This window comes from Coptis chinensis, chromosome 7 (assembly GCF_015680905.1).
Source record: "Coptis chinensis isolate HL-2020 chromosome 7, ASM1568090v1, whole genome shotgun sequence".
NCBI classification, from domain to species: Eukaryota; Viridiplantae; Streptophyta; class Magnoliopsida; order Ranunculales; family Ranunculaceae; genus Coptis; species Coptis chinensis.
In genome coordinates, this window is record NC_141462.1 from 40469291 (window position 1) to 40492633 (window position 23343).

Below are 23343 nucleotides of genomic sequence, written 5' to 3' on the forward strand. Positions count from 1 at the left end.
CCTAGTGATGTTTGAGATTTTATATTTCAAATATTCACTTTGTTATTGTTTAGAAATTCGGGCTGTGACATAGATCCTCTTTGCTTTGCCCTAAATCTCTTTATAAAGCAAATGTTTATGTTACAATTTTGTGCATGGGATTGGGTGTTGTGTTTTGGGCCACTAAATCAAGCCCAAAACCTAAATATTTAAGTCTAAAAGGGTTCTTACTGTTGGAATTTACTGCAATACCATTTTCATCCACTTTTATTACTCTGATTGGATTGATTCCTAGACCATTAGAAAGGTCTTTCCGAGCCGGTTGTTTTGACATAAAATAGACCCAATTTCGAGGTCTAAATCCAAAGATATAGCATGTTGAAGTTCTATTGACTTTATGTTCCTTTTCTGCCTGAGTTGACTTTGACTTTCCAGCTTTTACTAGGCTTTAAAATGTTTTTTCTCCTTGAAAATTAGGCTTTAACCATAGAACTTCTCTAGCAATCAATTTGACTCATTTCTCTTGCAAAAGTGATGTATTTATTCACATATTTGACTCCAAGACCTGAAATACACAAAAACAAATAAACAGTAATAAACTCTCGTTATTATAAACATAGTTGGCCTAAATGGAATACAACTATAGTTTTGAGTACTTATCAAATATTTATGTTGTTGGTTTTATTAATTTCTGGCTTTTGTTATGTTTTTTGGGATTCTAGGTTAAGAAAAAGAAGGATATGATTTGCGTTGCTCTAGCTGATGACACATGTGATGAACTCAAAATCAGGATGAATAAGGCTGTTCGGTTGAATTTGAGGGTTAGGCTAGGTGATGTTGTATCCGTGCACCAATGCCCTAATGTCAAATATGGCACTCGAGTGCATATATTGTTTGTGGATAATACCATTAAGTAACTGAATTGTAAGTTCAGTTTATTTTATATTTACATCTTTATCTATTTTTCTACCAGTTCATTGGCTTTTGATGAGGTTTTCGATTGACGATATTTGCCTAATTGGTGGTTTTATCATCGTAATGGTTTTTGTGGGACATGTTGATATTTTTATTTATTAGACTGACAGAGCATCTACTGCGCATATTTGGTAAAGATGGATACTGTGCACTTATGTCATGTTATTGTTGTCATCAGAGTCTTGCATTGCATTTGTTCTACTTACTTGTCCTGCTTAGTGCGTGTTTGGACCTCCACTATGGAGATGGGCCCAATATGTTTTCTACAATGAAGAATCCCCATCAAGCAAGAAGACTATTTGTCCAAGTACAATGCACCTCAATGAGATAAACACCAAATCACATTAATTAGAAGATCATCATCAACAAGTTTAAGTTCTATCCAATCACTACCTATTGTAATCTATATAATTAAGATCTTCATGTAAAGAGCACAGGGAGAAACTCTTATTCTCTTCTTCATTCTCATGTAATCTCCAAGCAACACCATTAACAAATTAAAGATCAATGTGGACGTCGGCGCTTTTGCCGAACCACGATAAAATTCTTGTATTCTTTTTTCTATTGTGTTTGACCCAAGAAATTGTGTCGAAACATTGACGCCGTCTGTGGGGAACTAGCGAAAAAGTCATTGTGAGGGAGAAATCTAAAAAAGTCATTGTGAGGGAGAAATCGAATTTGAGTTTATAACCATTTAGTACCACGAACTTTCGTTTTTTTTACTAAATGGTACCTGAACTTTGTTTCTCGCCTATTCGTACCACGAAGTTTCAATTTATTTCAATTTAGTACATCAGTTAATTTTCCATCTAATTTCACTAACGGCGTTAGTACTATTCACGTTAGTACTATTCACACAGCACTATTCACGTGAACAGTGTTTTCGCTATTCACGTGAACATTTTTTTTTAAAGAATTTTTAATCAATTTTAAAAATTAATTCTTTAATGAAAAATAATTTTAAAAAACACTATTCTCGTGAACAGTGTTTTTTTTTTTTTTTTTGTAATAATCTTTAATCAATCTTAAAAATTAGATTATTACAAAAAAAAAAGATTATCATAAAAACTTACATAGCATATATATATATACAACATATTCTTAAAAAAAAAAACACACACACACACACACACACTGTTCACGTGAATAGTATTTTTTTATTATTTTTCATTAAAGAATTAATTTTTAAGATTGATTAAAAATTCTTTAAAAAAAAAAAAAAAATTCACGTGAATAGTGAAAATACTGTTAACGTGAATAGTATTTTTTGTTTTTTCAAAATTTAAATTTTTGAAAAAAAACACTGTTCATGTGAATAGTGTAAACGCCGTTAGTGAAATTGGATGAAAAATTAACTGATGTACTAAATTGAAATAAATTGAAACTTCATGGTACGAATAGGCGAAAAACAAAGTTCGGGTACCATTTAGTAAAAAAACGAAAGTTCATAGTACTAAATGATTATTTTCTCATCTAATTTCAAGTTCATTAGTAAGTTGTCCGTAGCAATCCGCCAAGACAACTTTTCACTCAATCAGATAAGTCTTTTTTACTTTTAATCTTTTGTTTACAATAGTGTGGAACATGGAAATTTAGTCGAAATCAGATTCAACACCAGTTCTAATTATATAGTAGGTATTTTTAAATGAGAATATTTCTATGCCAATAGAGAATCATCAATGCCTGTATAAGCATCTTCACACCGATATACTCCACATCAATATGGCTTGCGGTAGACTACCCAAAGACACCTTCTTAGCTTATATTAGCTTCCATCAAAGGGCTCCGTCGTACAAGTCTCGCCCCACGCAAATGACTCATGGAAAACAAGCACCTAAAGTACATCATTTACAATTTTGTTATCTTTACGGCTGAGGAAATAACTTATTTAGAGTGCCCACTACACTACTATTAATGTATCAACTATCAAAGCCCACTTGGGGACGTACGTATTTCTGATTCATATTATCTATTATTATTTAGTGACAGATTCATCGATATCTCTACTAGCAGCAGCAACAATTTCTTCTAATATGCAATTGTCGCGTTGAGCTTCAACATTGACATTGACTATCTAAGGAATATGACGTACATGTCTCTATTCTTTCACTTCTTTGCCCCATAGGCCGAAGCCCATGCTCCAAAGAGGGGACGATGTTTGGACCCCCACTATGGAGATGGGCCCAATACGTTTTCTACAATGAAGAATCCTCATCAAGCAAGAAGACTATTTGTCCAAGTACAACGCACCTCAATGAGATAAACACCAAATCACATTAATTAGAAGATCATCATCAATAAGTTTAAGTTCTATCCAATCACTACTTATTGTAATCTATATAATTAAGACCTTCATGTAAAGAGCACATGGAGAAACTCTTATTCTCTTCTTCATTCTCATGTAATCTCCAAGCAACACCATTAACAAATTAAAGATCAGTGTAGACATAGGCACGTTTGCCGAACCACGATAAAATTCTTGTGTTCTTTTTTCTATTGTGTTGACCCAATAAATTGTGTCGAAACAGTGCGTAAAGGTGAGATTTCATATAGTTCACTTCATATGGTTGTGGATTTATTTCTGGCTCGTAGTTCGTAACTTCTGTTGCAACTGGCTATATGATTTTCAGAAAAATCCCTTGGTTTCTATGTTCTTGGGTTTAAATAATGAGCAAAGTTTTCATTACTCTGCTGGTTAGCAAGTGTTGCTTATAATGTGGGCTAATTTTGACGTGTCGTGTGCATGATAAGAGTTATAAAGACAAGTAAGCATATAATGGACTTTCAGCATTAATTTGGTGGTTTTCAGAAATCTGACAACAAAATGAAAATAAATGGAAGGTTAAATATATTTTGCTCCCCATATACATTAAAATGGGAAAATAATGATTAGCAAGGAAGTTCATGCAAACCTAATTGATGTGGAGTAGATTGAAAAAGGAAAAAACAAGATAAAAAGAGACATAATAGGCAAGGATTTAATTGAAGGCTTCAACTTAAATGTCTTCATGTTTTCATCATCAAGATTCAGCTGGGGCACTCTTGTCTTCCAGCATAGTGTAGTCACTATTTTTTTTTCTTATTTTGTAAATAGGAACAAACGTCCATTTATATATAAGCATTCACTACTAAAAAAATGACATATTATGACGCTTGTTTTTTTATCTATCTTGACGACTTTGTTAAAAACCGTCAAGATATGTGTTTTAGTAATATTTTTATGACGGCTATTGCAACATTATATCGTGTATGACACAAGCGTTAAGAAAATATAATAATTTTATAACGGCTATTGCAACATTATGCCGTGTATGACACAAGCATCAAGAAAATATAATAATTTTATGACGGCTATTGCAATATTATGTCGTGTATGACACAATCGTCAAGCAAATATAATAATTTTATGATGGCTATTGCAACATTATATCGTGTATGACACAAGCGTCAAGTAAATATAATAATTTTATGACGGCTATTGCAACATTATGTCGTGTATAACACAAACGTCAAGAAAATATAATGGTGTTTCTTAAAACAGTCAAATTACAATTTTTTGGGCGCTAGGTTGGACCATTTTGGCTTTTAATTAAACCGTCAACAACTTAACCAAAAAAATATATAACAAAGTCAAGTAACTCACTAATCCGTGAGCGTAGCGAACTCTTTGAGGTCGCATTTCTAAAGTCTCCCAAAAAACCACTTGCTACGTGTCATTCTCTCCTTTGTCTGACCGTACCCCAAATCACTTATGTGGTTTTTTCCCTCTCTTCGCCTCCAATCTCTCCTGCGGTTCTCTCCCAACCTCTCCCAATCTCTCAATTTCTCCCTCAACTCTTCTCTCTCATTCTCATCACAGACTAATCTCTTACTCTCGTCAGTAGTGGAACAACCTTGCGCGAACTCTCATGAGTAGTGGAACAACACCTTGCACGAAAATAACTTGAAAGAAATTGAACACCTTGCGCTGTGAAAATAACTTGAAAGAAATTGAAGGTGAATTTGTGTTAGAAAGCCGTAGACTTTATTTCTAATTTTTGTATGCAACCGCTTTCCTAATTTCACTTTCTTCCTCCTTGTTAATAGCAAAAATAAAAATTGGGTTTTCTCTCACATTTATTGTTCTCTAGGCTGTTGTTGTCGCAAGGAAGAAATCTCTTATCCAAATGAAAAGGTGTTTTGGACACTACTCATTAAATTCTTGAAAAACTGGAAGCTCATTTGAGGGCAAATCGGTCATTTTCAAAAACAGCTTTTCTTAAAATTTATGTTTGTTTTTTTACGTGATTTTGTGTGTCACTATTTTTTCTGAAATCAATTGAGTTTTTACACTGAGTTTGTCTCCTTTAGCATGTTTTCTTTCACATCTACTGGGATGAAAACAAATAATACTATTCAAGATGAAGAACCATCTTGAATCGGGCGGGGGGTTCATCTCATGCCTTTGTAGTATGTGTTTAGAAGCATGTTAGGGAAAAAAATATCGATTTATGAATTCTTTTTTATTACACATCTACTGGGATGAAACAGTCAATACTATTCAGTATGAAGAACCATCTTGAATCGGGCAGCTTGGGGGTTCATCTCATGCCTTTGTAGTATGTGTTTAGAAGCATGTTAGGGAAAAAAATATCGATTTATGAATTCTTTTTTATTACTTTTTAACTTGTTTAAACTTTTCAAAAAAATTAATGGAGTTTATTTTGTTGCATACATAGCCGACAATGAAAATTCATCTACAACTGTCTTTGCCGAGGGGACCGTATGATGTCTTTGTTGGTTGTTCTTGAAAGCATGATCAAGAGATGGTCCTTCTTTAGGTAGTATGTTTTCCTTTTATCTTGTTTTTCTTATTTTTGCAGCTCAGTTTTTAGCATGTTTTTAAATCACATCATACTTGGACGATGAGAGTCATTGTGCCGGCCCGTCTTTGCTTCTTCCGCCTCAAGGCTCATTTCATTTCGAGGTGGTTCTTTTGTAGAGGAGAAACCGTAATGATTTGCCATTGCTTATTAGATTTGACTTCCTAGCTTGGACGTGTCCCAACCTGTACCAAAACATTTCTGTTTTCAAAATGGTATTAATATCTTGAATTAAGTAGTAAAGAAGCTACTCATTGCTTTCTCATCCCAACTGCCCTTAAACTTTTCAAAACAATCCGGGGATTTGTCAAGATTGTATCATGTTGAATCCTTAATGCAGCATTTCTTGAATATGCTTATAAATCTCATATATGAAAGCATGGTTTTTTCATGTAGTAATTAAAATATCAAACTTTCTATGTAGGCGGAACAAAGGGCGCGAGAAGAAAGCGACAAGTTGAGTCAACAAGAGCGTGAAAAAATTTCAGAAAATCGGAGGAGGGATTTGGTGTGTACTTCCTTCTTTACTTATTTATGAAACTTGATTGGAGACTTTTTACCAAGATATACCTCTTGACTTCTTTACTTTTGTACTATTGCTGAAATAAAGGAAACAGACCTTCCAAATAATCAGCCTAATTCCTCTTATGTTTACTGCAGACTCTCCGACCTCGGGGGTAGCTGCCAAGGTAGAAGAAAAAAAACTGGAGTTGCTCTTTCTCAAGTGGAGTGAGCACCATAAAATACTTGGCAATTATTTAAGGTAAATTTTCATATGATTAGATGTGCTATTTCATAAGGTGATTTTGTTCTTTGGGAGGTTGTATTCATGACAACAATTGAGTCAAATCCAGTATAATCTCCTTGTGTATAGCTATGGATGGTGCTGATGTCCAAAGTGTAATTTTGTTATTTTCACATTGTTTTGGGAAAAGACATTAGTTTGCCTTAGTTCCTTCAAATAACTTTTTAGGCATGCTATACTTTGAAAATTTCTTAACGATAATGTAGTTTTCTTAGATGAGATGTTCTTAGAATTATTTTTAAAATGTATTATTTTTTTTCCTTTTATTCTCTTTTGCAGTTTCTTAGTTTTGAATAATTTTCCTATGCAACATTACCTCTCCATGTTTTATATTCATGCCTACAATGTCTTCAAGCGTGAGAGCTAACTCCCCTTCCCCGATATGGCTTCCATTCAGATTATCATCTCACATTTGTGCAATATTTGACGATTTGGTGTTACCCTTTACTCTTGCAAAATATGAATAGTTGTATGCTTTTGTCCTATAACGACACATTTATTATGTGTACTTTTTTTTGCTATTTTTTCCTGTATATATTTTTTTATATATATATCATTCATGCATGTTCTACCATGTCATGTCCCAATAACCCAATAGAAGGGATGCAAGTAGGCTTACGGCTAGTAAATTACACCACACGGTGTGTCGTCGAAAAGCCCCAACCACATCACCAACTAAAGATCCATTAAGCGTTTACACTTCGGGGAGGTTTGAAGATGTGGAACCAAGCCTTATTAGATGCATAAACCAAATCTCTATATGTTTAAATCATGATTCAGAATTTTTGTTTGTTTATGTCAACTGCATGTAAGTCCAATTTTAAATTTGGAAATGTATTTTTACTTTAAATTTGTTAGAAATATTATCCAAAAGGAATAACAAGAATTAAGATACAAATTTACTCTATCATTTTCAAACAATTCAACAAATAAAAGCAACCTAATCGTTATATAGATTTACTTGATTAAATATCTATATTCATGGAGCTAACCATTTTCTTCTCTTTTTACAAACCGCAGTTTGTGGCTCTAGGTCTTTTTCTGTTATTGTGGATTTATTTTTAAAAGGAAGCGGTATGTTTTCATTCAGATTTGTGGTATTCCTAATCCTTCAACAAATATTTTCTTGGCCTCTAACTACCCGTTTTCATTACAATATATTTCCAAAGCTAACCACTATTTGTTTTGTCCTTGCAGGCTCAGTTCTTTTGGGTTTTTTTGTTCTAGGTATTTCTGTTTCTTGGAGATATTTTTGTCAAAGAAATTGGTATGTATTCATTCGCATTTGCTTTACTCTTGTTTTAATTTGTTTTCAGTTTGAAACTACTATTTTAAATATCGTGAATATTCATGCAATTCTCTTGCGCTTAATATTCTAAATATATCCTAATACATTAGTTACTTTGGGTGCATTTAATAGGTGGGTAATAATGGTCCAAATTTCATTATTTCATTTAGATATAACAAAGTAAGTGGTCATATTTATGTTTCATATATATTGCAAGTTTTTCACATTTATGACAACCAGGGTTGAAATAATAAGTTTGAAGTAGTTCGACTTTATAGTTTTTATCCGTTTACTCAACTTTTCCTGCCTTAACTTCTCGTTAGAGAAAAGAAACATAATTCCTAAGCAAAACTTTCAACTATTTAATGCCCATGTAGGGATTTCAATTGACACGACATAAGAAGGCTTCCCTCTCGTCCCTCATTTTCCACTCTCAGTGTTTGAATGCACAATGGATGCAGCTGATGAAGGTTTTCCAGTAACACTGCCCCAAATTGATAGGTTCTTTGGTAGATTTTATAGTCGCCGAATCGACATACTCCCTACCAACTACTACTTTCGGCCGCGTCTTCATAATCGTCGGCCCCGTAATCGCTTTCGTTTAAGCAACTTTCAACATGCATCGGGAGATTAGATCGCCTACCGAAATTGCATATCCAACAACTTGAAGACGTACAATTATTCGGGCGTATCTCTTCTCGGATTATGACCGCAGTGGCATCTCAACCTGAGAGTTCAATGCATATTCATAGGATACCTAATCAGCCAGAATCCTCTATAAGTAATCACATGGTTAGAAATTATGCAGAAATCTCTTCAGCAAGGGAGAGGGTCGATGATCTAGATGAAAATTGCCTGCTCATGGAATGGGTTCGTATGGTTGGAAATCCTGCACAAAATTCTTTGCCAAGGGAGACTATATCTGATTTACCAGAAAATCTACCCCATATGCAAAGGGTTGACAATCTACCAGATCCAACAGAGACTTCAAGAGGTTATGACAGGGTTGGATGTCAAGCAGATAAATCTTTGCAACTAGATAGTGTATCTGATTTTGATTTAGCATACAATTGTCCCCTCATTCAGTGGCTCCGTAATCCAAGGGTTGCAGGCCTAGTTGATAACATTTGCCTGACACCGTTTCATGCTGAACCTTCTAGACATAATTCTTTGCAAAGAAGTTGGGATTCTAATCAAAACAGCATTTCCCACACAAGGCAACGAGTGGAGCAACACACAAGGCAACGGGTGGAGCAAAAAAGGGCAAAAAATACTGCAAAAAAGAAAAGAGCCCGTGCAAAACAGACAAGTGAACAGCATGCATCGACCCAGTCAATTAATAGTGCTAGAAGAAAAGTTGCACGCATTGGCGAAACCTCCAAGCACCGAGATGCTCATCGTCGCCTAGACACTGCTCGTAAAGCTTTCGCTCGTGCATTGCACATGGATGGATTACGAAATTCCAGACAAACTCGTAGAAGATCAGCATTTGTAAGGCAAAACCCTGTTGAAAGGGTTGATCAAAACGCCCTTAATGCGTTTCGTAGCAGAGTTGTTGGGCGAAGAGTTGCACGTCAAACAATTGCTCGTCAAAGAGTTGTTATTGCTCGTCAAAGAGTTATTTCACAAAACGTTGTTCATCAAAGACTTCCTGGTGTACAACTGATGGTGTGTGAAGACAATATCCGTGAAAACCCTGATCTGCCACCTACTATAGACGACTACATACCACTCTCCAACGCACAAGTATTTAGAAAATCATGCAATGATATTTCATGGGTCAGTTGTCCTCTATGCAAAAGAAAATTTCCCGATCTAAAGATTTTTGCAGGTATTTGCTTTTCTTTGTATATTTTCTAGGAATATGTTAACCTCGCTTATAACAATAATTGATGCAGGTATTTGTACCTCTTGCAAGTTGGATAATCGGGCCAACACTGACGCTGGCATGTTCAGTGTTAACAATTCAATGGATCCGGGCATTGTACCTCTGGAACTGTCTCATTTGTCCGATTTAGAAAGAATTCTCATTGCCAGGGTGCACCCCATGATGTCTGTGTATCGTGTTAGGGGTCAACAATACAAGTACAGTGGTAATGTGATCAATTTTTCCCAAGATGTCAATCGATTGCCAATTGTTCTTCCATTCAAGCCCGGCGATTTGTCCGCAATTCTTGTTGTTAATAGAGGGGGGCCACATGCAAGCAAGGAATTCCGTGTTCGGCGAAAAATTTATTTGTAATGCGACACAGACCTTAGTTTGGTTAAAAACTTATCATCGATACTATAATGATATAATTATTGACGATGGAACTATCGAAGGACTACCTGTTGATGGACAACCTGATGACCTACCACATATGTCCCGACCTGTGGAAGATATCGACGACGATGTTTCTACCATACCTAGGGAAGCCGATGACGATGACGGGCCACCTCACTTGCATAACCAGGATTTGCACATTGATGAGTTTCATGCTGTTGGAACTATTTCTATTGCTGCAGAACCCAATCAACAAGCACGTCTCCAAAGGGCATTTATGGTACAAAGTGTAGATCAAACTAATGTTCATATGCCTTTAACAACTCACATCATTGATGAGTTTTCAACCCCAGGGTATATTGCTATGGCATTTCCAACTTTGTTTCCTTACGGTGATGCTGATCTATGTCAAGCTCGCCAGCGGAAAGTCAATCCATTGCTGTACTTCCAGTTTTTGATGAAATATCATGATGGGCGTTTTGCTAGAGATACGAGGTTCCGCTACTTTGCTTGGAACTCTCTTTCAAGGTGGCAGGCACTTTCTTTAGGCGATGTTTTTGTGAGGAAGAATCTAGGGGATGCTGAGTTGTCAATTGAGGAAATTCGGAATATGGTTTCATCCGGGAACAAGCAATTAGTTAATCGTGTCTCTTACTTTGCTAACAACATTCGTGGTACCCGGTCTTATTGGTATACAAGATTGAAAGAGTTGACTGCCATGGTTAAACAGTTAGGTGCACCAACCATTTTCTTCACACTCAGCGCTGCTGACATGCAATGGCCAGAACTGTTTTGTATTTTAGATCCTTCTAATGATCTTGAAAGGATGTCTCCTTTAGATAAAAGAAGGGGACGCGCAAAATTAATTAATGATAACCCAAATGTTGTCGCTTGGTTCTTTAAAGCAAGAGTGGAATTCTTCTTTCGGGATTACTTACGAGCTGAGTTCTCTGTGGTTGATCATTGGTACCGGTTTGAGTGGCAAAATCGTGGTAGTGGTCATGTTCATGGATTTCTTTGGCTAGCAGATGCTCCAGATGTTACTAAGATTGCTACAAGTGCTACCGATAGATCTAATGTCATTGAATATTTTGATAGACTTGTTTGCACTATGAACCCAGACCCCAGCATGTCTAGAAATCTGCAAGACCATCCTTGTGCACGCACTTTGCCACTCGATTTACAACTTGATACAGACGAAGATGACTATATTTCGTTGGTCAATTGGGTCATGCGACACTCTATATGTGGGAGTCATTGTTTGCGCTTACACAAAACAACCAAACAAATGGTATGTCGCTTTAGATACCCATTTGATGTAATTGGTCAGTCGAAGATTGTAGAAGAGCCTCCCAACAGTAACATGTATCGTTTCCTCAGCTGCCGGAATGATGAACTAGTCTGTTCCCACAATCGAAAGATTTTGCAGACCTGGCGTGCAAACATTGATTGGTCGCCGTCCTTTCAAAGGTAATCTGTTGTCAATTACATTGCTAAATACACCGCTAAATCTGAACCAACTTCAAAAGTTTCGAGATACTTTTCAAGATATTGTTGAAGATTTTCATCGACTACGCCAAAATGCAAGATCTGCTTTCAAAGCTACTTTATGAAAAGTGTCTCTCGAAGAGATATTTCTGCCAGAAGTATGTCACTTGCTAAAAGGGTACCCATTAACCCGATCATCCGTAAAAGTTCAGTACTCTTAAATGTTAGTGAAAAGAGCATGGTAGCATCAATTGTACGCCGTCGAAGAGTGGCCGATGATGATGAAATTGTTGGAACAGATCCAACCTTTGTAGGAAGATATCTTCAACGACCTTCTTGCTATGAAAATACTTCCCTCCTGAATATGGCAAAGAGACATTACTTCAAGCAGCAGGTTTGGCACACTTCTAGAGTGGAAGCAGTCGTGCGTTTGGTTCCCGAGCTAGACGGTGACATCCTACCAAACACTGAAAAATGGGAATCATTTTGTCGTCAACAAGTCTTAATTCATCACCATTATCGAACTCTTGAAGAAGCTCAGGGAGAATTTTCCTTGTGGTCTGAAAGATACTATGACTTGGGTTTTGAAATCACTCATAGGATTATTCTTCCAGAACCGATAGATGAAGATCTTGAAGATGGTATTGAGGTAGAGCTTGGTATTGAAGACTTACTTAGGGATGAGTGGATGATGGCAGCAGCAATGGGGCCCATGTTTGTCCTTGGGGAAACTGTGGAATTAGGAAGGAGAGACTTCGACATTTCACACAATTGGGCTGAAGGTTTACATCGATATCCAAATATAGAAATTGATAGAAAATTTGTTCATGCTCTGCGTGGTGGCAATGAACTAAATCATGAACCTCAAACCGTTGTACCAGATCATGATTTATCTAATGAACAAAGACTGGCTCATGATATGGTTGTTAGAGCACTACAAGCTGGAGCATGTATTCGGTTCATTGTTTGTGGGGGAGCAGGCACAGGCAAGTCCACACTCATAAATGCAATTGTGTATTCAGTTACTGCACTTTTCGGAACAAACAAAGCAGTACGTGTCATGGCTCCTACTGGAGTTGCCGCTTTTAATATTGGAGGTGCAACCATCCATCATGAACTCTCTTTCACTGTGGAACAAAAACGTGTGAAAGAAACTTCCAAAAAGATTGAAGGTGATCAATGTCGACGTATGCAAGAAGAGTTTAAAGACACCAAACTTATCATTATCGATGAGTACAGCATGGTCGGAAGAAGTATGCTTGCAAATATTGACCGGCGTTGTCGAGATATTTTCTCAAAGAACGAGCCATTTGGTGATGTATCTATTATTCTCGTTGGTGATATGCGTCAATTACCTCCTGGATGTGACAGTGCATTATATGTCCAAGGTGGGTCTATTCAAAAACAACATGGCGGAATTGTATATTCTAGTTTCGATAAATGTGTTCGGTTATCACATATATTTCGACAAGCAGGGGATGATCAAGCATCATTCCGAGAAACACTATTTAGACTCAGTAATGGAACTTCAACCGTCGGTGATTGGCAATTATTTCTAACTCGGGATATTTCCTCGCTCAATATGGATGAGGTTAACACCTTCAAAGATGCTTTGCGTCTTTTTCCTACCAAACAGCCTGCACATGATTACAATCTCACCCGACTGCTTGAGCTTGGTAAACCAGTTGCTCGAATTGTATCACTAAATAATTGTGAGACCGCTACCAAGGCTTCGTCAGATGATGCAAAAGGCTTGGAGAAAGTTCTGTGTCTATCACTTGGTGCACGTGTTATGCTTCGTTCAAACATTGCCACCACAAATGGACTGGTTAATGGTGCAATGGGCAATTTGTTGTAGATGTTGTTTTTACGGAAATGGCTGCAAATCACCGTAAGATATACCTCTTTGTCGTTATGGTTGACTTCGACCACTATCGTGGTGCTAAGTTCGTCCATTCTAATACAATACCTATTACTCCACGGACATCAAATTGGAAGTCGTAATGCTTCATGCCAGGTACATTCAGGTTCCCATTGTACTATGTTGGGCGATAACAATTCACAAGAGTCAAGGCCTCATTCTTGATCGGGCTGTGGTAGATATTGGTGAAAGGGAAAGCCTCGGTTTGACTTTTGTTGCTTTGTCTCGCACAAGAAAGTTGTGTGATCTAGCATTTAGCCCTATGTTCTCTTTGGAGAGACTTCAAAAGATTGGAAAATGTGTTGGCCTTAGAGGCCGATTGCAAGAGGAGAATCGTTTGTTGCACTTGTCTGCTTCAACCATTTGATGTTATCGGAAAATCTGACCTTTGAAATGTTAATTTATTATTTTTATCTCGGTATGTAGTATTCATCTTTCTATCTTTATTTATATTTATTTTGTTTGCAAATTCACTTCATCAAGATATTTTATATTTCTCATAAATGAATATCTAATGTCGTTATCATGCTTAATTTTGTTGTTTGGATTTATGTAGGTTCTTCCACAAGTAATATATAGGAGGACATTTTTTGATGGTTGCTGCAGATGGATTTTGTCACTTCAGCTACTACCTTATATATTATAGTTGTTTGGACTTTTGCTAACCCTCCTTTCTGTGTCTTTTGAGTTGAGTTGAGCAGTTTGTAAAGTAAATAAATGTGTAACTTGTTATATGTATAGTATTTTAGAACCTTTGGGATGTTGTTATTTTGGTTCGATGTTGTTATTTCTGTTCTTCTGATCATATGACAGGTTTAATGATTTCTAGATATGACAGGTTTTTTATGATTTAATATTGAAAATACAAAGGAGACTTTGTCGAAATTTTCATTCGTAAAATATGTGTTGTGATTTTTCTACGTTGAGAATATAATATTTGTTTCTAAAGTAAATAACTGTGTAACTTCTTATATGTATAGTATTTTAAAACTTTCAAAATGTTACTTTAGTTTTCTGATGGTGTTGTATATATATATTTTTGGTTCTTCAAATAACGAAAGACAAAAACATGTTTCTTTGGAATGATAGGTTTTGTGATTTAATGTTGAAAATATAGATAAGATTTTGCCTAAAATTTCATTCTTATCCATTTGGAGAATGTAATATTGTTTAAAATTAAATGTATGTTGATAGGATATTATGTGACTTAGCTCCAAACACAAAAGGGCTCTATAGGGGTGCCCATTGTAAGGCAGGACTACTTAGCAGGGGAAATTTCCGCAAATACTAGCTTCTTTCATTGTTGGGATAATGGTCTACTTCTTCACATTTATCGCACACGTAATTATTGATAGATAATTCTGTGTACGTGCTAAAGCGTTACACATGTTAATACATGACTGTTGGTTTCAACTACGCAATAAAATTACCGTAGCAAAAATATTCAATCAATATTGTTACACTTGAATAAACTATGATATAATTTATTTTTCTTAATTTATCAAAAATTTAATCAAATTACCGAAAATAAATAAATAAATAAAAATATATAAAAATCAATTAATTTAGGGGACAAAACTAAAAGGAAAAATTAAATGAACCAAAAACCCACCCGCATTTCAAAAACACTGGACAATAGTTGACTTTTTGTCGAAAAAAGACAATAGTACCTGGTATGCCGGGTTAATAATTTTTTCTTAATTTATTTAATGGGAAAATAAATAATATCGAGCCAAATTAATTCATTGCATACTACACTCTCTTAGTTGATTTGTCCTAAAAAGATAATAGTACTCTATGCACAGTGTCGGTGCATACCAATGCAGTATGCACAAACATCAATGCATACCAAACATCACAAAGAAAATGTTATGCACAAGTGTCATTGCATACTACCTCTTGAATGTGCATACTACTTCAAAAGAAAATATCATTATTGATGAATTTGATTGTGGAAATGTATGTTGGTCAAATGGATGAAATTGTTAGTTGCAACTTTCAAGTGCCAGCGATGTATGTTTTGTTGGATAATGAATTTAAGTTGAAAACAAGTACTTTTTAATGAATGTTACAATCTTTGGTTTACATTATATATTTTTCTTTTAATGAATTTAATTCATGCAATTGAATATAGTATAAGTATTAATTGTGCATTAACCAAGTTTACATGTTGTGGTTTTGTCTGGAACAAACAAAAAAAAATCTCTTGTGCATACCATGTCGATTAGTAGGATACATTGTTTCAATTAATAGGTAATGTTTCAACCACACTACTTGTCTCTCCTCATGGATTTGCTTCAATGCAGCTTGAGATGGTTGTGTGTATGTATTGTGGTAGTCGACAATTAGTTTTGTTGATGAACTACCACCACCAAAAGGCAAAAGCGCCGTAAAGTGTGCACCGAAAACTACACGATACCCTCTCACATACAAAAAATAATGTGGACCGACCGGAGATGAAATTCCGGGATAGATCGTAAACAAAAAATGGAACCAACAAAAATAAAATAAACTTTTAAACTTTTATTGAATTACGGCGAGAATATCCAATAGAGAATCATGTATGTTTACTTGAATGTATGTGCAACTTCCTCTCTCGTTTTCTTGACATTGAAAAAATAATTGCAACATCGAATGCCTCACTCCTTTCCCCTCATTCCACTGCCCCTCATTCTTTTGGTCTCCATTCTTTTCCCAAAGGTGCAAGTCTTTGCGATTGTGGTGGTCGGTCGAATGACATTTTCGGCACTTATGGCGCTTTGTTATCATTGCACCCGTATTCTCAATTCTCTTAAAACATGGTCTACCAGGACCCCTCTTGACATTTGGTGGTAGCACACTAAAATCCATAAATAAAAATCAACCAACCACATCATTAAAAAATGTGGTATGCACAGTTGATACTCAAAAGTTAGATCCATAATGAATCAAACAAAAAAAAAAAATCGAATCAAATCAAAATAAACATATATTAATAAAATAGTTAACAAAAACAAACAGTAAAAAAACCTTCTAATTCAACAAACAAATAAAATGAATCAAAACAAACATCGAATCGAATCAATTTCGATTTGAATAATAAAGTTGAGACAAACCTTCAAATCGAATCAAATGAAATATAGAATCTCTAGATTCAGATTTAATATTCAATCGAAAACGATTGATCTTGTGTTTCCTTTTTGCTTCGCTCGATGGTTTTTCCAATTTTTTGTTTCTAGTTCAAATGAATGATGACTTATATACTACGAAACATAGAAGGGTATAATTGGATATTAAAAAAAAAAAAAGTCAAGTCAACATGGACTTGTCTTTTTGAATGATTAAAAACCAAAAACCAGTTTTATTAGTGATTATGACGTCTAACTTGTCCTAACCAATGATTTGTAAATCCGGCTGGTTTTATCAGTGATAAAAACTAGAATTAGGGCCTTTTGGCTTATTTCTTGTTAATGATATACTACGCTCACGCCCCACTGCAATGCAGTATATACTAGTAAAAATTGAACCGTCAATACACTCCGGAGTTTCCTCACCCATTTTCTTAATTTTTCAGTCTTCTAATTTTTATTAGAGAAAACAGAAAAAACACAAAAGTGCGTTTTCTTCCTGGAAACCCAGGACATCTTCTTCGTCCTCTCCAATTGGAACACACATTAGCACTTGCACCTCTCCATTTCCTTCTCTGAAATCGACATCTCGCTGAATCTTTATTTGCCTCTTATCTGGCCATGGAGAAAAAGGCGCCTCCTTTTCTTTCAGATTCCAATTTTACTTGGTTATCTCATTTTAGAAACATGTATTTGACATAAAATTTGGAGAGAGTGAGAGAAAGAAAGAAAGAAGACACAGTCTTGAAACAAAACCCTTAAAAAAATGATGGTAGCCGTCAGACCGCGACAACAGTGAAAGACGTATCTCCTTATGAGTTCGTCAAGGCTTACTCTGCTCAATCTCAAACGCTTCCTCATTGGACTGATATTGTGAAGACTGCTACTTTCAAGGAGCTTGCTCCGTATGACCCAGATTGGTACTATGTTAGAGCTGCTTCCATGGCTAGGAGGAGTTACTTGAGGCAGGGTATTGGAGTGGGAGGATTCCGCAAGATCTATGGTGGGCGCAAGAGGAACGGAAGTCGTCCACCACATTTCTGCAAGAGCAGTGGTGCTATTGCTCATAATATTCTTCACCAGCTAGAGGACATGAAAATTGTTGATGTTGATCCTAAGGGGTGAGTTTGTGATTCCCACGTTTTTTAATTTTAATACTGTTGAAATAGCTTATATGCTGCACAAATTGTATATGATATATGCCTAACTGTTACAAATTATGGAATACACAAACTGCTCCCTCTGCTGAAATTAGTTTTGCATTTCTTACATTGTTTAGTAGAATGGTTGTAACATAGATGTATGGTCTTAAAGCTTTTTGGTTCAAGTATATAACTAAGGTTTCATGTATTCATAAGTTTGAATTCTTCTTTATTCTTGCATGGTTTTGCTTTTCTGGAAAGAAGGTAAGAACCATGGAAGGAAAGGTCTGGATGCAAAATGGGAAGAGCTTTGTAGCTCTGAAATACCTGTAGGTTCTCTGCAGGGTGCCCATCCTTCCAGTCCTTGACATCAATTTCATGAATTTATTCTGAAAGTTGGCTTCATAATACGGGTTTTGTGCTTTGGGTGGATGATTAGGGAGGAAGATTCAGCTACTGAAGTTTGTATCTCTTTCCACCACCCATCAAATCTTTCACAAATCTGCCTCCAATTGCCATTACATGTTTCTCTTCCCTTCTTGATTAGAGTTTTTCTTTAGATGTCCTTCCTATAGAGTCCCTATATATAGGGGAGGGATTAGTGTTTAAATCAGATTGGTACTGATTAGTATATAAATGGGATTACTAGAAGTTTCGGTGATTTGCCAATGTAAGGCTAGCTTAGAGAACTTAATTACCCCCTATTTGACTGTACTGTGAAAGATTAAAAGACTTATGAAAAGGAAAGAATGTTGAAACACTAGATGCTGAGTCTTTGTTGCTGTCTGTGTCTTGGTGATGGTTAAGCCTGAACTCCACCTTTGGCCATGAAATGTTGAATTGGCTTCGGTCCAGGGCTTAGCTTCGACCATTTATAGGACTGAGATATCTATGATGACAAACGACAGAAAAAGCTTTTCATGTATGGGTTTGACACGTAGATGTTGAATTTCTTGTTTTGCAACAGCGGAAGGGTAATCATATCTACTGGTCGGCGGGATCTTGATCAGGTTGCTGGACGTATAGTAGTTCCTGCTGCTGTGCTCCATGATTGGAATCTCTCTTGCTTCTACATTTTATCCTTTGTCCAAGGTTTTGTAGGCCCATTTTAGTTGAAGAGGATATGGCTGTTGTTTGAATGTCAAAATCTTTCTTGTCTTTTCCATATTTGGTATTTTGGATAATGAGCATGTTTGTTAGCCTGGTTAAGACAGTGTTTCATGTAAAACATCTTACCTTGGTTTTACTTAATTAATATAGTTTCAAAAAAAAATGCATTCTTGTTTAAGAATTAAATTCCAGCATATGGTAGGTATACTGTTCAAATAGTTCCCTATTAATGAGTGTTTGTAGTATTTTATTTGTCCTTTTGGTTACTCTGATTGTTGTGAATGTAATATACAGATATGTGTATCGTGTGAAGCTTAGCCTTAGCCATGTTTCAGCCTGAGAACAGCTCAAGACATGCATGGTAAGTATGTGTTGGTATATGTTTCTTATCTTGCATTGCATGTTGTTAGAACTTTGTGGATTTTCTCATTAATGAAGATACAAGAAAAGGAAAGATGGTTTGGGTGGCATATTAGTCTTAATTATATTACAATAAGTTTCCGATTATTGTCATTCATATATATATTATTGTTTACCTTGATTAGCTACCCTGGACTAGGAGTTGGTTTTCCTTGCATGGTGCTAATAGCTTCTGAATTACAAAAAATTGTTCTTTTTCTTCAGGTGTTCCATTTAAAGGGCGTACATGTGGATTTGCAAACTTAAGTTGGAGTTATTGTAAGCACCCTTCTTGCATGTGAAAGGAACCTAGCTCTCTTCATCTGGTGATCATGGAAGTTGTTGCTTACAATAGCAAATTTTTCTTTGGCATACATAGTAAGGTATTAGAAATCCTTAACACCTAGTCTTGTTGCTGTTAGTGGTTGGCCTTTCAATAATTTATTGTTTTCACTTTATAGAATTTTTCTTTCACAAAAATTATTAAATTGTGCTGTCTATGCTTTGGTTTTTGTAGGTTTTAAATGAATGAGTGCAAGACTTATACCACAGAAGGTAAAAGTTATTGAAATTATTTTCATCTCTTTAGTTAAAGGAAAAAATTGTACAAGCTAGTTTTCTGAGTATAAAGGTTCTTGGCTTCTACCCAGTAAGTTTGTACACTCTAAGTAACCCAGGAGCAAGTAGCCTTCCATGAGATGATCTTTGTAGTCATAGCTCAAATAATATTCTTAAACATTTTGTCTTGTTGTAGACAAATCGAAATCCAATTGGCTGAGGTTGTCACTTTGTGGAAGTTTCCGACCAACACTTGTATCTATTTGAATCTGTCTAAACCATAGATGAGTTGAGAAATCTGCCTATTAGCTAAAGGTTTATTTGTGTACTTGTGGTAGATATACGGATCAGATATATCCTATAGTGGTGTACGTTATTTGGGGCTTAACCAACATGATTCTCTCATAGTTGATCGTATATCTTTCGTTTAGTAGTTATTGACTTATTATGCTAACATCATTGTTTGTGTATTTTTTTTTAGTAGTGTTGACTTATTATATTATTACATTGTTTTGTGTATTTTTTTTTTTTATTTTATTTTTCATTAATTTAGAAACTACCATTTTACCCTCATTAAAATAAAAAAAAATAAAACAAACAAATTGATTATATTTTGTTTGGAAAAGTTTAATGATGTGATGAATTCAATTAAACAAAGATATTTTTAGTTTACTTATTAAACAAACTAACACATTCTTCTTCATATTGTTTTTAGGTTAAAAGTGAGATAACATGGTAACTCAATTAAGTTTGTTTGAGATGGATCGGTTGATTAGCAATTTGTTGGATGAGTTATGTAAATTGTATTGTTGTTGGATTATATATGAGACTTGATTTTGAATTAAGTGTTCGAGTTATTTAATTTTTTTCTCCGTGAATAAATCATGTAATATGAACAGGTTCTTGGAATGATTTTTTTTGTAATGGACTTGAGTTGTCAGGGTGTAAGAATGCATTGGTTTACAGGAATTTTCAGATTTACAAAGAAAAAAGAAGAAGTTATGACGGTTTCCAAAAAACTGTCGTGTTACATAACAATTCTTGACAGTTTTTAGTGTTAATTTCTTGACTTTTTGTTTCTTAGGGTGACGCTTAAATAAAAATAGTCATAAACGATAGTTTAGTTCTTGACGTTTTTTCTACTAAACTATGACGGTTAAGTAAAACATGTCATGTAAAAGAATCCCATTAGAATTTTTGTCATATTAAGTTCGAGTTTTTATGTCAGCTTCTCCCAAACCGTCATCAAATTTATGACGTTTTATATTTACTTTTATGACGGGCTCTATAATGACGGTTGTTTTTTAAATGAAAAAATGTCATTAAACTTGTTTCATGACGGCTAAATCACTTTTTTTTAGTAGTGATTTATATTATGATCATTTAGTTAATTAGAGTTTGACACGTTATCAGACAACATGTTTATATAAGAAGTTTGTTGGTGGCAAGAATCTGATGTTTGAAGTAAATGTTACATATTTTATTCTTTAGAATGTTAAATGCATATAGACAATGATTGCAACTTATTTCCTGGGAGCATACCATCCAAGGAAAGGAGATCTCTTCCTTGTCAGAGGTGGAAGGAGGAGTGTAGAGTTCAAAATCATAGAGACTGACCCTGCTGAGTATTGTGTGGTGTCACCGAATACTGAAATCTTTTGTGAGGGCCAGAGAGCCAGTGAGAAGAGAAGATGAAGATAGGCTGGATGATGTGGGTGGCGTACGTAAACAGATGGCTCAGATCCGCGAGTTGGAGGAGCTTCCACTAAGACATCCCCAACTCTTTAAATCAGTAAGCGTTTAAAGGGAATTCTATTATATGGACCACTGGGACACTGATAGCCAGGGTTGTTGCCATTGAAACTGGTGCTTTCTTCTTCCTCATTAATGGATCTGAGATCATGTCTAAATTAGCTGGTGAGAGTGAAAGCAATCTTCAGAAGGCTTTTGAGGAAGCTGAAAAAAAATGCTCCCGCTATCATCTTCATTGATGAGATTGACTCAATTGCTCCCAAGCGAGAGAAGACACACGGGGTCATTGTTTTTAGGGCTACTAATAGGCCCAACAGTATTGATCTGGCTTTACGTAGATTTGGGAGATTTGACAAGGAAATTGACATTGGTGTTCCAGATGAAGTTGGACGTGTTGAGGTTCTACGCATCCACACAATGAGGCTCTCAGATACTGTAAGATCAACCTGAACAGAAGCTTTGTATATTTTTAAATTGATTACTTATTTATTTTCTTACTTCTATTTAACAAATCGAACCAGCTGTACGTGGTGTTTTATGTGGTACAGGTTGAATTAGAAAGGATTGCAAAAAATACTCGTGGATATGTTGGTGCTGATCTGGCTGCTTTGTGTACTGAAGCTGCCCTGCAGTGCATCAGAGAAAAGATGGACGTGATTGATTTGGAGGATGATTCCATTGATGTTGAGATACTTAGTTCCATGGCTGTCACGAATGAGCACTTTATGACTGCGCTTGGAGCAAGCAATCCGTCTGCTTTGCGTGAAACAGTGAGTCCAGTTTCAGACAATTAAGCTAATTTATTTGTTAGTATATCAATTAGTGGTCGTCTCAGACCTTGAAATTTGATGAACATGTTGTTGAAGTACCTAATGTCAGCTGGGAGGATATTGGGGGACTTGTCAATGTAGAAAGGGAACTTCAAGAGGTAACTTTGAATATAGTTGGTTTTGTTCTGTTTACATATTCTGTTTTTCTTGTTCTATTTTTCTCTTCTCACTCTCTTTTTGCTTGTTTTGATGCTTGCATGTCCTCATCCATGTAGACTGTGCAATATCCGGTGGAGCATCCTGAGAAGTTTAATTTGAAAAGTTCAGTATGTCTCCTTCAAAAGGAGTTCTTTTCTATGGACCCCTGGATGTGCTAAAACTCTACTGGCCAAAGCAATTGCAAATGAATGTCAAGCAAACTTCATCATTGTCAAGGGTCTTGAGCTGCTCACAATGTGATTTGGGGAGAGTGAGGCTAATATTTGATCTCCCATCCGGGGGGGGGGTAATACTTGTTAACCCTAAATTTTATATTAAAAGGTTAATCTTCACGCCCAGGGGTGGATCCAGATTGCTTCTCTGTTGTAAACTATCCGTGACTTTGTCACGAAGCTTTTAAAAATAATCGTTCTCCTAATTGTTTCTTGTTTGTACATTTAACCTTTGCACTTAATTGTTATGGTATATGAGATTATAGATGAGGAACATTTTTTTTTTGGATAAGTATACATCTTTATTTTACTTTACTCAAACATTGATGATCAACTAACCACGGTCAATAGAATTAGGCAAAGAGTTAATTTCCAACTTTTTTTTTCTGTACCAGGCCACCTGCAAGCAATTAAAGGTCATATAGAGGCCATCAACAGGACATGACAAACCATTCAACAACTACAACAGGCCATCAGGAGGCCACTCCATGGA

At 35.6% G+C, this 23343-nt stretch overlaps 1 long non-coding RNA gene and 1 pseudogene across 2 annotated transcripts; both read left to right on the forward strand.

The window, feature by feature from the left end:
* The first annotated feature begins 5670 nt into the window (after nt 1–5670).
* LOC147487527 (uncharacterized) lies at nt 5671–6585 on the forward strand. Its single transcript, XR_015201234.1, has 3 exons — nt 5671–5774; nt 6241–6324; nt 6477–6585. It is a non-coding gene; the product is annotated as an uncharacterized LOC147487527 (long non-coding RNA).
* An 11210-nt stretch (nt 6586–17795) lies between these two features.
* On the forward strand, nt 17796–23056 carry LOC147487528 (cell division cycle protein 48 homolog; annotated as a pseudogene). The gene is made up of 8 exons (XR_015201233.1): nt 17796–17809; nt 18798–18922; nt 19235–19301; nt 19565–19722; nt 19857–22084; nt 22198–22419; nt 22516–22577; nt 22695–23056. The product of XR_015201233.1 is annotated as a cell division cycle protein 48 homolog (transcript).
* The last annotated feature ends 287 nt before the right edge of the window (nt 23057–23343 follow it).